The 16,142-nt window shown below is 37.8% G+C and overlaps 1 protein-coding gene across 3 annotated transcripts in view; it reads right to left on the reverse strand.

Moving 5' to 3' along the window:
• CTDSPL2 (CTD small phosphatase like 2) overlaps window positions 1–10,479 on the reverse strand; it is a 95,233-nt gene extending 84,754 nt beyond the window's left edge. For 2 of the 3 annotated variants that reach the window (XM_070423557.1, XM_070423544.1), the window contains exon 1: window positions 10,328–10,479. The gene's annotated coding sequence lies outside the window, so the exon portion shown is untranslated. The remainder of the gene's footprint in view (window positions 1–10,327) is intronic. The other variant, XM_070423548.1, reaches the window with a different exon arrangement.
• Between the last annotated feature and the right edge of the window lie 5,663 nt (window positions 10,480–16,142).

Here is a 16,142-nt window from a genome sequence, read left to right on the forward strand (position 1 = left end):
TGTCGCTCTAATGAATTTTATTATTTCTTCAAGGTTCTTCACATACGTACACCTTAAGAGATATCAAGTAGGCGTAACATGTTCTCAAAAAAATAGGGTTGGCACGCAGAAGAATTCTGAGTCAGAGATTTTGCTGGTTTTGGCACACACTCACAAAAAGGTTGCCCACCCCTGTTCTAGGTCCTTTAGAGTTCCATTACTAGATGAATTCTTTCCTATTATTAGTAACTAGTGGCCCAGTGCACGAATTCGTGCACACTGAAAGGAAATGAGAATATTTTAATATTGCTATTCACCCTTTCTCTATAACAGAAGTGTCAGAGGTTAAAGAAAATTAGTAAAATGTATATGAAAATAAATTGATTAATAAATAAACAACATGATATAACGAAGACATGATATAAAAACAAAAACATGATATAAAAACATTGATAAAAACAATGACTGATAAATTGATTAAACTTATTCTAATATCTCCCTGTACATCACATTAAGAGTAAAAACACTTTCAGAGTGCTTGACTAATTTCCCTTGTGATGAAGTATTTACAACTTTAACATCACATGCTCTTCAAACTCGAGAGAAAGCAAAATATAACTGACCATATCCAAAAACGGGTTTAAGTAGGAATATTCCTACTCTGTCTAGAGTTTGTCCTTGTGATTTATTAATAATGATGGCATCACAGGAAACTGTCTTCGAATTAATTTAAATGGGAGGCCAGTGTCTGACGGGGACAAATATCGCACATGTGCAAGTCAACATTTTTAAACTAGACGCCTGGTGCACAAAATTCGTGCACAGGTAAGGTCCTTAGGCCTGGCCAGCGATTAGGGCCAATCTGTGGGGCAACCAGCAGGGCGATTGGGGGGCCCCCACTGGCACCCACCTTGGCTGGCCTGGGGTCTGCCGACTGAGGGCAGCTCCTGTGTTGAGCGTCTGCCCTCTGGTGGTCAGTGCATGCCATAGCAACTGGTCATTCTGCTGTTCAGTTGATTTGTATATTAGGGTTATGTTATATAGGATTGCCGGTGTGTTATATGTGCTGGTCGGCTGGACGTACAGTCACTTAGCCATTAATATATAGAGATAATAAAATAAAATAGGTAGAGAATGGAAATGACTAAGGAAATAAATCTACTTATGAATGAAAATGATACAATTTAAGTAGATTACCACACAAAACAAAAACAATGGGGGGCAACATTTTAAAGTCTAAGAACTCATGACAATGAGGCAAAAAGTATATAATAAAAACCATTCTAGATCTCATTTCAGAAATAGAAAAAGCAGATAACTCAGCAATCTAAAACTGAGCAATGAATTCTGCTTTCCATTTACTTGCAGCCCAGCTAAAAGGAATGGGGGGAGAGGAAGAGGGAGTCTCTTCCCAATGCTCATTATAAATTAACTAGAGGCCCAATGCACGAAATTCGTGCAAGAGTAGGCCTTCCTTCCCCTGGCTGCCGGCACCAGCTTCCCTCTGGCACCGGGACCCCGGCTTCCCTTGCAGCCGTGGCTTTGTCCAGAAGGTCGTCCGGAAGGATGTCGTCTAATTAGCATATTACAGTTTTATTATTATAGATTCTGTTAGTTTCTCTACTACCTCTAAATTTCAGACTCACATCCAACAGCCTTCAAAACACTTTTACTTGGCACCTCAAATTCAACTTACCCAAAACTGAATTCAGTTTTCCCATTCCACCTCCATCCTCAAACCTGTTCTTCCTACTGTATTTTTCCTACTACTGTGATCTTGATCACAAGGAGCATCACCTACCTAACCAGTCAAGTCAGAAACCATCCCAAGCATCCTAGTTATTCTTCCTGTCTTTTGTGTCCTATGGTCAATCACCAAATCCTGATGATTTTACCTCTAAAATATTTCTCAGGATATTCCCCTTTAAATTTATCATCTGCCTTTTTCTTCCCATTAACTACCTTCAAAATAAAGACCAAACTCTGGCAATATATACATGATCTACTTCTCAAAGTCTTTTTTTTCTACTGCTATTTGCTGCCTCACTCTTTGTACTCCAGTAATAATAGTTTCCTGCCCACACTGTGCTATATACCATGCTCCTGCTTTTCTCTTTACCTCATTCTTCAATGAATTCTTATCCTCATCATTTAAAGTTCAGCCAAAGTATCACGTACCCCAATAAGTAACTACTTCCACATCCCCAAGCCTGTGTAAACCTGTGCTTATTTCTACCTTAACTCTAATAAAGTTAAATTGAAATAATCTGTTTTTTATATCTTTAACTGCACTAGACTGTAAGAGTCTTAAAGGCAGAGATCTTATCTGTAACTCCAGTAACCTGTCACATAAGATAACCCAATCTTTGTTGAACTGAACCATAATTTTTCTCATTTCCTTAAAAACACACACACAAACAACAAAAACCCAGAGAATTGAGGGTGAGGGGGGACTATGTCACTGAAACACAATCCTCACAGCAGTAATCAATTCTTGCTCACAAAAAGGGGCCTATAAATAAAACTAAAAATGTTCCTTTCTCATAACATTTCCTTCTTCTTCAAAAATCCCTGATCCCAAACAACATTTTTGGCAAACAATTATGGTAGCAAATTATCTCATAAGATTATAATAATGATGCAAGCAAAACTCAGTTGATAATTTTGCTATTGAGGTCTTTCTTGATTGTATAAATTTCTATTAAAAAACACAAAAAAGAGAACACTGTATGTGAAGGATTCTTAACAAAATTACCTAGGACTAACCCAATGTATATTCTTACAATCAAAAGTTTGCTGAATGTAGGGATAAGAGGGAAACAAAAGTGGATAATAAAAATAAAATCATGAAAAGATCAGAAATCATACTTTATCATTAGTTAGCTGTGACACTGATTAAGTCATGCAATCATTCTAGTATTTCACTTCCTCAACAGCAAAAAAGTTATTGGACATCAGATCTGTGAATTTCACCACATGTAAATTTTACCTAAAAAAAGAATTGTCAAAATGAGGGGTGAGTCATTAATTAATCTGAGCTGTTTTCATCCTTCTATCATACACAACTCATCCCAAAGCATACTAATTAAGACAAACATTTACTACAGTAGTTAAAAAGTCTTCAGAATGGTTCATCATTAATAAAACAAAGGCATTACTGGACTAGATGACCTCTTCAGTCTCTCTAGCTCTAAATTTCTATGGGTTTGTTAATTTATACTCTATTACAAATGGTATCACTACTAAATTTATGTTAAAATTTATATTCATGAAAAAAAAATCTAAAACTCATTGACACCAAATGACATTTTCTTTTTTTTTTTTTTTTTTTTTTTTAAATATATTTTATTGATATTTTACAGAGAGGAAAGGAGAGAGATAGAGAGTTAGAAACATCGATGAGAGAGAAACATCGATCAGCTGCCTCCTGCACATCTCCTACGGGGGATGTGGCCGCAACCCAGGTACATGCCCTTGACCGGAATCGAACCTGGGACCCTTCAGTCCGCAGGCCGACGCTCTATCCACTGAGCCAAACCGGCCTCGGCCAAATGACATTTTCAAAAGTGTCAGCATCCATTTTCACTGTCTATATTTCTAGCTGGACTAATCTGAAATCAACAGCTTCAGGTATTGTAACTGACCACTTTTACTCTCTACTACTTCCTTAAGCCTTATTTAATTACTTCAGAGAAGGTTTCTCTGTCACTCCCACTTATCACCTAATAAAAGTCAAAACTCAACTAGGGCCCTGGCCAATGTGACTCAGTTGGTTAGAGCATTGTCCCGTATACCAAAAGGCTGTGGGTTCGATTCCAGGTCGGGGCAGATACAAGAGGCAATGATCAGTGTTTCTCTCATATCGATGTTTCTCCCTCCCTCTCTCCACCTCTCCCTTCCTCTCTCTCTAGTATCAATGAAAAACATATCCTCAGGTGAGGATTAAAAAAAAAAAAGTCAACTCCAAGACTCTTCATTGAACACTTCCCAACAAAGTGTATGGTAATGACAGGTGGTCTTTTGGGGTTCATTATTTCTGATATAAGATTTTCTCCCTTTTTTATTAGCTAACTATAGGCCCAGTGCACAAAATTTGTGCACAGGTAGGCTCCCTAGTGCAGTGATGGCGAACCTATGACACACGTGTCAGAGGTGACACGCGAACTCATTTTTTTGGTTGATTTTTCTTTGTTAAACGGCATTTAAATATATAAAATAAATATCAAAAATATAAATCTTTGTTTTACTATGGTTGCAAATATCAAAAAATTTCTATATGTGACACGGCACCAGAGTTAAGTTAGGGTTTTTCAAAATGCTGACAAACTGCCGAAACCGGTTTGGCTCAGTGGATAGAGCGTCGGCCTGTGGACTGAAGGGTCCTGGGTTCAATTCCAGTTAAGGGCATGTACCTGGGTTGCGGGCACATCCCCAGTGGGGAATGTGCAGGAGGCAGCTGATCGATGTTTCTCTCTCGTCGATATTTCTGACTCTCTATCTCTCTCCCTTCCTCTCTGTAAAAAATCAATAAAAAAAATATATATATATAAAAAAAATGCTGACACGCCGAGCTCAAAAGGTTCGCCATCACTGCCCTAGTGGCTGCCGGCTGGGGCCTCCCTTCCCCGGCTGCCGCTGCTGGCCAGGGCCTTCCTTTGTTCCGCACCACCCCCTGGTGGTCAGCACATGTCATAGCAAGCGATCGAACTCCCGGTCAGTCGAACTCCCAAGAGGACACTTGCATATTAGGCTTTTACTGGTATATATATAGTATCATAGAATTCTTCAGAAACTATTAAATGTAATAAACTTATAAGCAAAAACATTGGCCAAAAGAGTTGTTGATCATTTAATGGTTTTCTTCAATGAACAACAAAAAAAAGAGTATTTTTCTAAAACCATGATCAATCAGTTTTCTCTACACAAACAAAATATGTGTGCTGTTAAGAGTACTGATGACTAAAGCACTCCATGAAAATGGCATTATTCAGTTTGTTGATCACTGAAAATACTTAAGGCACTGTCATTCAGATATATGTTTTAAAATGCTACTATTAGTACCCCAACTTATTAACCTTATATGTCCTCAGCAAAAGTACCATTAGGGCAAAATCATTATTTGTTAGGGACAGAATGAGAATACGTCCTTATGCTGAGGACATACTTACTTGTATTTCTTTAACCTAAGCTTTACAAGAAAGTAATTTGGAGATTAACTATCTCTAGTAAATATAACTTAAACAACTTGTAAAAAGAGCATTCTATTACATAGTATGAAACTCATACCAATAAAACTTTATAACATGCTGTGTTATTTTAGAAAAAATATAGTTATGATTTTATAAGGACTGAGTACCAAAATACTCATGAGAAACTTTTTTCCTCTCAAAATGCGCCTAAGAAACTTGTCACTCTGCCATTTTTCATCTAGTTACCATCCTTTTTATATGTATATAAAATATATATATTCCAACATATATACTTTAACTTACTGGGGTTACCTGTATACATACAAGTTACAATGTACTTATTGGATACATTAACAAAGACAAGTTGAAGATCAAAAAAAGTGAACTTAATTTCAGCAGTTTTCCTAAGCGTGCTTGTCATTTAAGTAGTTCTCACCAGAATAGCACAAGAAAGAAATAACTACTTATTTATACTCTGACAAAAACTTCTATTAAAGAAAATTAATTTTATACTAAACTTACTCTCTCAGGCCAGTAAAAATCTGAAACTCTCAGAACACATTAATTTGTCAGTAAGAAAAGAACCAATGAAATGTTGACAAAAATAGAAAAAGTTATTAACTTTAAAAAATCTTAAAATTATGAAAAAAAAAAATCAAGGCCTTTGCCCAAAATAAATTTGCACTGAGTATCTGAAATAATTTCCCACTATCCTTACCACTACCTACACCAAGGAAAAAACTAATTATGATTGAGATAAACTGAAGATAAGGTCTATGAAGAGTGAATTTTTAAATTACTAGTAAAAAATGAGGTATAATCATAATTCTCTAATAGAAGTGCCCTTTTAGTTTGCTACTACTAAATAAAAATATAAAAAGGGATACTCTCGATGAGGAAAATATGCATGATTGTTTGAAATAGGATTGTAAATATTTTTCAATAATTTTTATTAGTTATATCAGAAAATTAAAGGACTATATAATTATCTTATTTAACAAAATACACTAAAGCAGGTACTTGTAAAGTCAGTGAGAGGTTACTCATTTTCAATTCAACAGGATAATTATATATATTTGGGAAATACCAGGAAGAAAGCAATTATCACTAAAACAAATAATCAGTTTTATTCTCAACTAAAAAGATATTTATGTGTTCTGGATATTTTTCTTTAACAAGTAACGTACTTTTAAAAATATAACATACTTTTAAATTGACGCTCTATCCACTGAGCCAAACCGGTTAGGGCTAAATTCCTACTTAAAATTACTTTAACTGGTCAACATGAGAAACTTAAAATATCAGGTTACGCTGCTAATAAGGTTTAATCTTCTCCTTCTGATTTTTGCAATGTCTCTGCTTTTTTAGTTCCCATACAATTTCTCAATATAGAAGTATTTAGACCAAAGAAAGAAAACATCCTTCCTAAACTATATAAACCACTATTACTAAATATTAATCCCAATTATTTATAAAGTATTCAAGCATCTTTCAGTACAGTTTTGTGCTTCTTTAATCAAAGTAGTAAACACATTTCCTTCTCCTAGAAGTATTATAGCTTATGAAAACCTGATTGCTGGAACCTCAACTCAAATGACTGCTGATGATTCATGTTTAATGTAGACATATTTCCTTTTCTAGAATCTCTGGAAGAGATTAATACAAGAAAGCCTATGAATACCATAAAACATGGGACCAGTAATATAGTCAATTGGCCTGTGATCTTATATTACCATACTAACTAGGGAATCTACAGATGAACAAACTGTAGAATTAATTGCAGATTGAATAAAATGGTATAAATTATCTCAGTCATAGGCAAGGTTGACTATGGTTGTTTGAGGTAAACAAACAAAAGGGCTGGCCAAACCTATAAGCCATATTTGTCCTTAAGGTCCCACGATTCTTCGTGGGACCACACTTAGTCTCACCCATCATTACTGTCCGATTTACAAGATTCCCAAAGGACCCCAAGAGGCCGAAGCTTCAAACTATCATTCTATCCCCACCATGCCTTTATCTCCTAGACAATCTTCCTATATGCTACACCTCCCCTAACACAGACATTGCATAAAAGTTTACTTCAAGGCCTGGCCAGTGTGGCTCAGTTGGTTGGAGCATTGTCCAGTACACCAAAAGGTGGCCGGTTCAATTCCTGATCAGAACACATACCCAGGTTTCGGGTTCAATGCCCAGTTGAGGAGCATGCAGGAGGCAACCAATTGATATTTTTCTCTCTCCATTCTTCTCTCTCTAAATACACACACACACACACACACACACACACAAACATACAACAACAAATAAAATAAAATAATTTAAGTTTTACTTTTCTATATTCCACTGACTCTGAAACCTCACTGGTTTGTAAACTACAGCAAGTTTGCTTGATAAACTAATCTGTGCCAATATTGTTGATAAAAGACAGTATTTTAAAGTTTCTTTTTCCAGAAATTTGTGATTTTTAAACAGAATTATTTTAGAAAAAAGTTTGTAACACACAGGAGAGACACAAATAAAGTTTGCTATTTGCAATTCTCAAATTATACTTCACAGTCAACCACCTACTCTTATTAATGTACATTCAATTACAACATAATCTAGTTTAAATTAAAAACTAATGTAGTCATATAATTAGTAATGAACATATGCCTGGCTAGATACATGTCTCATGCAAATGTCAAGTAAGTGAAGACTAAAACTACAATTGCATGGTTTTATAATAAATCCCCTATATGTTGAATCTTCTCATCCTCAAAGTAGAGCAAATGATCCCTTCTAGCCAATCCAGTGAAAATGGTCAGGTAACTTTTTAACCTACTCTAAATTACTTAGAGCACACGATATATGAGATCCTCTCTGCACATTTGCTATTTAGTTTTTAAAGTGTCTTTTCTACTTTATGCTTTCATAACAATTTGGTAAATTACAAATATAATTAGATAGCAGTATTTATTTTGAATTCTGACAGACCACTTTATTCTTTATCACATTAATCCAAAGCACTACCTATAACTGAGATAATTTATATTATTTTATTCAATCTGCAATTAATTTTACAGTTACAAGTCTAGAATCTTTCTTAACAACAGATCCAAGTTTTTTAAAACTACAATTGAAAGGATTCTGCTATATAATAGTCTTGTGAAGAAACCTACTGACCAGAAATTTTAAATATGGAATACAATTTCCCCAATTCTTAATTTCTGAACAGTGGAAAAAGAATAACATTACTAGCTCTATGTAGACTGAAATATTGTAAAGCCATACCAATCCCATTTGGTTTTTTCCTGCAATCCTATTTAGAACTTTTAAAAAGCTACAAGTCCACAAAGTTAAGGACTATACAATTTAGAGCTTTTACATCCTTTCAGAGTATTAGAAGAGTGCATGTACTAAATGAATGTAGAATTAAAACAATTTTGGAGAATTCCTGAAGACAAAATCTACATACAATGTTCACTCAGCTAGCTGTAAACCAAATCTTATTAAAAACATTAATGCTTTATAAACTACCCAAAAAAGTCATTAAAGTACAGGTAAAGCCTACACTAGACCAATAATTTATTTTACATACATATTTGGCCCTTTTTTTTTTTTTTTAAACAATTGGCTCAGCAAGTATCCAACATGCCTTCACCTCCACTTCCCACTTCCCATTCTTTTGGTCCTAGAAGGTAAGTTATCAAGTGCAACTCAATCCTAAAAGGATGCTTCACGTAAGAGCTACATTTTGCCTTGACTTTCTTTATGACCTTGGCTGAGGAATCTACCAAATGAGGAATTTAATGATGTTTGTGCGTTCCTGTTTATTACTGAAATTTAGTTCTAATATATTAACAATAGTGAAATCTAAACTGGACCTAGAGAGCTGAAAGCCTCTGAGTTATAAACATCAAATGATAAGAACCACATTTTAAAACTTCATTTGACTAGTTAAAAAAAAAAAATTAACTAGAAAGGCCCCAAATTTAACAAGACAGAAAAACAAATTCTGAAAAATACCAACAGCCTCTTTATGAAGAACTAGCCTGCAATGTAAAAAATAAAGGAGGAATAAAGTGCTTGAACTAGCCATTTCCTTGCTTTAATTAATTAGCTGGACAACAAACGAACATTTGCGTTGCAAAAGAATGGAAAGACAGTAAGTATAGAAAGATTATCTACGATCTGAAAATTACGAAGATACATCTATCATTGAAGTCATTAATCTGCATACCCAGATTGGGCAGTCATCTTGGTACCGTTTTATGAGCATTAGCAAGATAAATCCCTGCCTTGGAGGAACATCTACTCTCAGTACGTTTCCTTTCGGGATCTTAGAGCAATCTGCAAGCGGGATCTCTTTAGATTTCCCTAAGGTATTCTAATTCCAAGTGTTTATCCTCATCCACACATCCAGCCGCCACCAGGGTCAGAAGTAAATGTGACGGACTCGCACGATGATTTACACACGGAACTCCAGTCGTGAATGCAGAAGTAAACACCCACAGTGGCATTTAACGCCCAAAGAAACGCGCAGAATACTACGGACGCGAGGGTTCACCCCTCGCTGGCCACGGAGGACGCCAGGGGCCTTCCACATGGGCTGCTCTTCACCGGCACTCTTGATGTGGAAAAAGTAACCGTGTCAACTCCACATTTTAGCGGCACAGAGGATAAACAGAACTTAGCGAGCGCTCTTCTCCCAGATCCTCCCGACGTGTTGATAAAAACTGAGCTAGAGCAACGCCCCCCTAAAAGCACCCTCCTAGAAAGAATGAAATCTCAAAAACATCAGGCGGGCCGAGGCTGGGAAAAGCGGATTTCGCCCAATTCTCCGGAGGGGCCACAGGACTGGGAACCAGGAACGTGAGGTCGGGGTGGGGGTGGGGGTAGCCAAGTGAAATCTAACCCCCGAAATCACAACACAGGCCGCGCAGCCCGGGAGCCGAAGCTGGCGGGAAGCGAGCTCCCTCTCCGTTCCCGGGGCAAAGTCCAGAGGAGAGCGGCTCCGCACCGCGGACGCGAGAGGCGCCCCGAGTGCGTGCCTACCGAGGCGCGGGAGCCGCGGGAGAAGCCGCTGGAGAAGGAAGGGGAGGAGATCCCGGCAGACGGCCCTGGAAGAGGAGGGGGACTCAGGTTGGAAGCAGCGGCACTGTCTGAACGAGGGGGATTACCTAACTGTGACGACAGAGAAGTGTCTTCAGGCTCCAGCGATGGTCCCGACTGCGCAACGTGTGGTGTCTTCCCCGCTTAGCCCGCAGCAGCAACAGAACCAGCTCCTTCAGCCAGTCGCCATTTCCCGCCTACCGACCTGCTGCACCGCACGGACAGGGACCCGGATGGAAAGCGGCCTCTCCGCGCAGGCGCTCTGACTTCCTCCTCCCCCTCCCGCCACAATTCCGCGAGGTGGGAGGGAAGGAATGCGGGCGGCCACAGCGGCAAAAAAAGAGGAAAAAAAACAACAACTTTTATTTCCGTGAAGAGCGCCGGAGTTCCTGCCGCCGGGAGAAACTCGCGGGCTCGAATTCCTGACAAAAATTGAACGCAGGCCTTAGGACCAGATGAAATAAGAAGACCAAAGCCTATCAGGATACGCCGAGGGCCTGCGGGATATTTGTACTTCAGGGGCCGCCGTAGCTGGCTGTGTAGTGGTCGCAGGGGGAGTCGAGAGTAAAGCGTTGGGAGTGGAGAGGCGGGGAGCGAAGGACGGTTTTTCCTCCCGCTACTAACGGAACTGCTGGGGCAGCGCTGGGAGGGGGAGCGCGCCCTCGCCCGGGGGCGGGGCTTAGGGCGCGGCGCGCGCTCCGGCGGCTCGGGCTGGGGAAGCCGGCGCGCCAGGTGGGTGGAGCCAAGAGGCTGGCGGGACTAACGGCTTGGCGCGCTGGCGGAGGCAGTGCCAGGAGAGCGCTGCACGAGGTCGGGAGGAGAGGACTCTTCTTTTCTGAGGTCCCGGTGGCCCCTAAGGGTCTTCTGTAAGCAGTTGCTCATAGATCTGTAATTACAAACCCACGCCCTTCGACAGCACGCGATGCCGGCGGTGGTTCTGCGATTATTCAGATTATTCAGACCAATGGGTTTCTACCTGCCGGCCTGGGTCAAGGGACCGTCAGCATCACAGGTCAAAAATGCATCCCCAGTGTCTAGTCCAAGTGGAATATGAATGAATATATATATATATATATATATATATATATATATAGATAGATAGTGGTTGGAAGTGTACTGTTTACTAAAACTCCAGCCACTCATAATTCAATCAGGAAATATTTATTGAGAAAGCGCAATGCTAGGACCATACTAGGTGCGGGGATGTAACAGTGAATGGACATTGCCTTCCCAGAATTCAGACTATCGAAGAAGACAATCTAAATACAGTGTGATAGAATGACAGGCGTTGTAGAACACACGAGGGGTGCCGGTGAGGGGGTTGGGAAGGCTTTCTTGAGATGACATCTAAGTGTGACATGAAGAATTGATGCTACAGGGGAAGAGTGTCTAGGTAAAGCAAACAGATGGGATGGGCCACATACGAGATTGCTTTGAGCAGGTGGGGAAGCAGTTCTGTGCACCGGGAACAGAGAGATGAGGCTGGGAGGTAAACAGAGCATCCTCGTGAATCTGGTGGTTTCTCTCTCAGAGTGTGAGGAAGGTGGGCTGTCTTCTGAAAGCCTTCCACAGTACAGATCCTGCCAGAGCTCTGAGTTATTTGCACCCTAAATCTTTCTAGTACAAGAATGCTCTGAATGCACATTTATTGAGAGCCTGTGGTATACAACGTGCAGAACTGGTAGTAGTCCACAAAATAAGATTTCTGAAAAACTAATTGGAAAGCAACAATTACTAATTACTATACCGTCTAGGCAGTGTGTATCATAAAAGGAATATAATATAAACTAAACAACTGCCCTAATTGATGACTAAATAAATTTTAAATCAGGTAAAAATATATTTCTAAAAATACATTCCAAGTAGTAGTTATTTCAAGCTTTCAATCTTTTAAGACTTAAGTAAAATATGCCACTTACAAAGCACTTTTGTATGCATTTATATGCACTTTGATTCTCCCAACAAGCCTGTATTAGGTATGATTGGTCTCCCCACTTTTGTTTGTTTTAAGGAGAGGGGAGACCATGGCTGGGTAGCTCAGGTTAGCGCATCCTCCAGATACACCAAAGTTGGGAGTTGAGACCTGGTCAGGCACATACAAGAATCAACCAATTGCCGAAACCGGTTTGGCTCAGTGGATAGAGCGTCGGCCTGCGGACTGAAAGGTCCCAGGTTCGATTCCGGTCAAGGGCATGTACCTGGGTTGCGGGCACATCCCTAGTGGGAGATGTGCAGGAGGCAGCTGATCGATGTTTCTCTCTCATCGATGTTTCTAACTCTCTATCTCTCTCCCTTCCTCTCTGTAAAAAATCAATAAAATATATTAAAAAAAAAAAGAATCAACCAATGAATGCATAAGTAAGGGGAACAATAAAAATTGATGTTTTTCTCTCTCTCTAAAAAAAATTTTTTTTTAAAGGAGAGCAGAGAAAAAAGATGCTTATCCAAAGATTATTTGTGGAAAATACTTAGCAAGGTGTGTTTTTTTTTTTGGTGCCTTAAATAGTAGTTAATGTCATTAAGCTTCAGTAACAACTCTGTCCAAGATTTTAGAATAAGGTAAAGTTTCAAAAATATGAACTTAAAAATGAAGTCTTAAGTATATTTAAATGCAAAGCAGTAGCCACAAGGGAGAAAAACATAATGCAGAACAGTGGCATGCATGCTTTTTAAGCTATTCAAAACTATTGCTATATGAAAACATTAATGAAATAGATAGTTCACTAAGTAAGTCATAGAAGTATCTTGGATCTGCAACAGAGTCTTTCAGTTGGACCCACATTTCAGAATATATGAAATATATTTACATTTTTCACCAATATATAGGGCATTCCTATATTCTATCTCTGAGCTATACTTTTATCACTCTCTTATTTATCAATCACTAAGGATGTAATATAACTATTGAAATATCAGAGCTGTCACTTTGCTCCAATATTGTGACCACTTGATGTCAATGACCATCTAAAACTTAACATGGTCAAAACTAAATTCATTTTTTTTTCTCAAACCTGCTACTCTGTGTGTTCTCCACCTTACAGAATACAGTTTTTCTAAAACCTAGTGTCAAATTCATAATACATATAATAAACAAAACCTTCAAAATATATCCTGAATCCGAACACTTTTCACTCTAGCTATCTTCCTAGTTCATTCTTGAACCTCCTTTAATCTTTCCAACACAGAAGCCAGAGTAATTATTTTAAACCCTTTTAAATTTTTATTTATTATATATAGACAGAGATATAAACGTTGATTTGTTGTTCCACTTGTTTGTGCATTCATAGGTTGTTTCTTGTATGTGCCCTGACAAGAGATAGAACCTGCAACCTTGGCCTATGAGGACGACACTAACCAACTGAGCTACCTAACCAGGGACTATTTTAAACCTCTTTGTAAATTTGACATCCCCCTTAAAATCTAGTCTTTTACTATGCAAGGCCCTTTATTAGCCTACTTTTGGCTACAGCACTGACTACATTTCCTACGTCTTGCTCCTTGTACTCCAGTCATACTGACCAATGAACTGTTCTTTGAAAAAAATGTATTCCTGCTTCAAGAGCTTTGTATTTGGCCTTGCTGCTGTGGCTCAGTGGTTGAGCATCAACCTATGAACCAGGAGGTCACAGCTCGATTCCCAGCATGTGCTTGGGTTGCTGGCTTGATCCCCAGTAGGGGGCATGCAGGAGGCAACAGATCATCATGGATGTTTCTCTCTCTCTCTCCCTCTCCCTTCCTCTCTGAAGTCAATAAAATATATTATTTTTTTAAAAAGAGCTTTGTATTTGCTGTTTCCTCTGCCTCTAATGCTCTTTCTCTAGACCTGTACTATTCAATAGCCACTAGCCACGTATGGGTACTCAGCACCTGAAATGTGGCTAATGTGACTGAGAAACAATTTAAGCCTAGTTTTAATTAAATTTTAAAATTAATACATGAGTGACTAGCAAGGTTCCCATTTGGAGCGATGAAAATGTTCTGGAACTAGATAGTGGTGATGGTTTGCACAACATTGTGGATGTACATAATGCCACTGAATTGTACACTTTAAATGTAAATGTACAATGTTAAATTTTATGTTTATGTATACTTGACTACAATTAAAAAATTGCTCCTTGGTGTTTACCCAAAGGAGTTGAAAATACATCAATGTTGATAGCAGCTTTATTTATAATTGTCAAAACTTGGAGCAACCAAGGTATCCTTAAGTGGGTGAATAGATAAATTATGGTATATTCATACAATGGAATATTCAGCTAAAAAAATGAGCTTATTAAGCCATGAAGAGACATGGGGAATCTTAAATGCATATTACTAAATGAAAGAAGCCAACTTAAAAAGGCTGCGTGAAGTATGATTCCAATTATCTGACATTTGGTAAAGACAAAACTATGGAGACAATGAAAAGATCAATGGTTATTAGGGTTTTAGGCTAAGGAAGGAGGAATAAGTGAAAGAGGAAATTTAGGGAAATGAAACTTCTGCCTACTACAATGGTGGTATATGTCATTATATATATTCTGCGTACTATAATGGTGGGTATATGTCATTGTACATTTGTTCAAACCCATAGAATGCACAATACAAAGTCTGAGTTCTAATGTAAACTAAAAAATTTGGTTGATAATTATGTATCAATGTTGGCTTCTTAATTACAACAAATAATTCTACACTGGTACAGGATGTTGATGGTTGGGAAAGCCATGGGTGAGGAGGAGACTTTCTGTACTTTGTACCCAATTTTGCTGTAAACTGCCCTGAAAAGTAAAGTCTATTGAAAAAAAGCTAATACATGATTGAGTTATTGGAAAACTTGTGTGCTTGAAACATGAGTATGTGAATATTCTTACTCAACTATAAATTGAATGAATTCTAAATACTAATGTTTCCAATGACAATTTAGTGTCCAAATTGAGATGTGCTATAAATGAAATATATACACTAGATTGCAGACTTAGTACAAAAGAATATAAAATATTAAGAGTATTCCATGTTGATTACATGTTAAAATGGTAATAGTTTAGATATGGGTTAAACATCAAAATTACATATTTTCAAAATGTGGCTACTAGAAAATTTAAAATTACATAGGTGGCCCTCGCTGATCATCCTATCTAAATACTAGTAGCACTCTTCCATCACTATTCTTTTATTGTGATTTATTTTTCTCATATCATTTATCACTGATTATAGAAAATATCTCTCTCTCCATGTGGCATATAAGTTCCATAAAGGCAGGGACTTTTTCATTATTGTATCCCCAGTACTCAGAACAGTTCTCTACACATATTAGTCACACATTTAAAGAATGAATCCCAAATCCACAATTCTAGGTCTCTCAACATTTCAACCCTCTATTTCCAAATACTTTATTCAACTACATTTGTAAGTCTTCAGGTTGTCTACTGCCATCTCTAATCTGCTATTAAACCCACCCAAGAATTTTTTTTAAAGATTTTTAATTGATTTTTAGAGAGAGAGGAAAGGAGAAACATCAAAGTGAGACCAAAACATTGATTGGCTGCCATGATCCATGTAACCTGGGCATGCATCATGACCAGGAATCAAACTAGCAGCCTTTTTGGTGCATGGAACAATGCCCAACCAACTAAAGCCACACCAGCCAGGGCTTCCAATGAATTTTTTATTTCAGTTATTGTATTTTGCAGTTCTAGGTTTTTTTTTATAATTGTCATTTCTGTGCTGAGATTCTGTTCATTATTAAAATATTTTGTTTAATCTTTGAACATATTTTTATACCTGCATTAACAAATAACAAACAATATAATGAAACTTCTGCCTACTACAATGGTGGTATATGTCATTATATATATTATAATGTCATTATATATATATATATATATATATATATATATATAAAAC

The sequence above is a fragment of the Myotis yumanensis genome, unplaced genomic scaffold (genome assembly GCF_028538775.1).
Source record: "Myotis yumanensis isolate MYYU_CA2020_CCGP unplaced genomic scaffold, mMyoYum1.0.hap1 SCAF_1, whole genome shotgun sequence".
NCBI lineage: Eukaryota > Metazoa > Chordata > Mammalia > Chiroptera > Vespertilionidae > Myotis > Myotis yumanensis.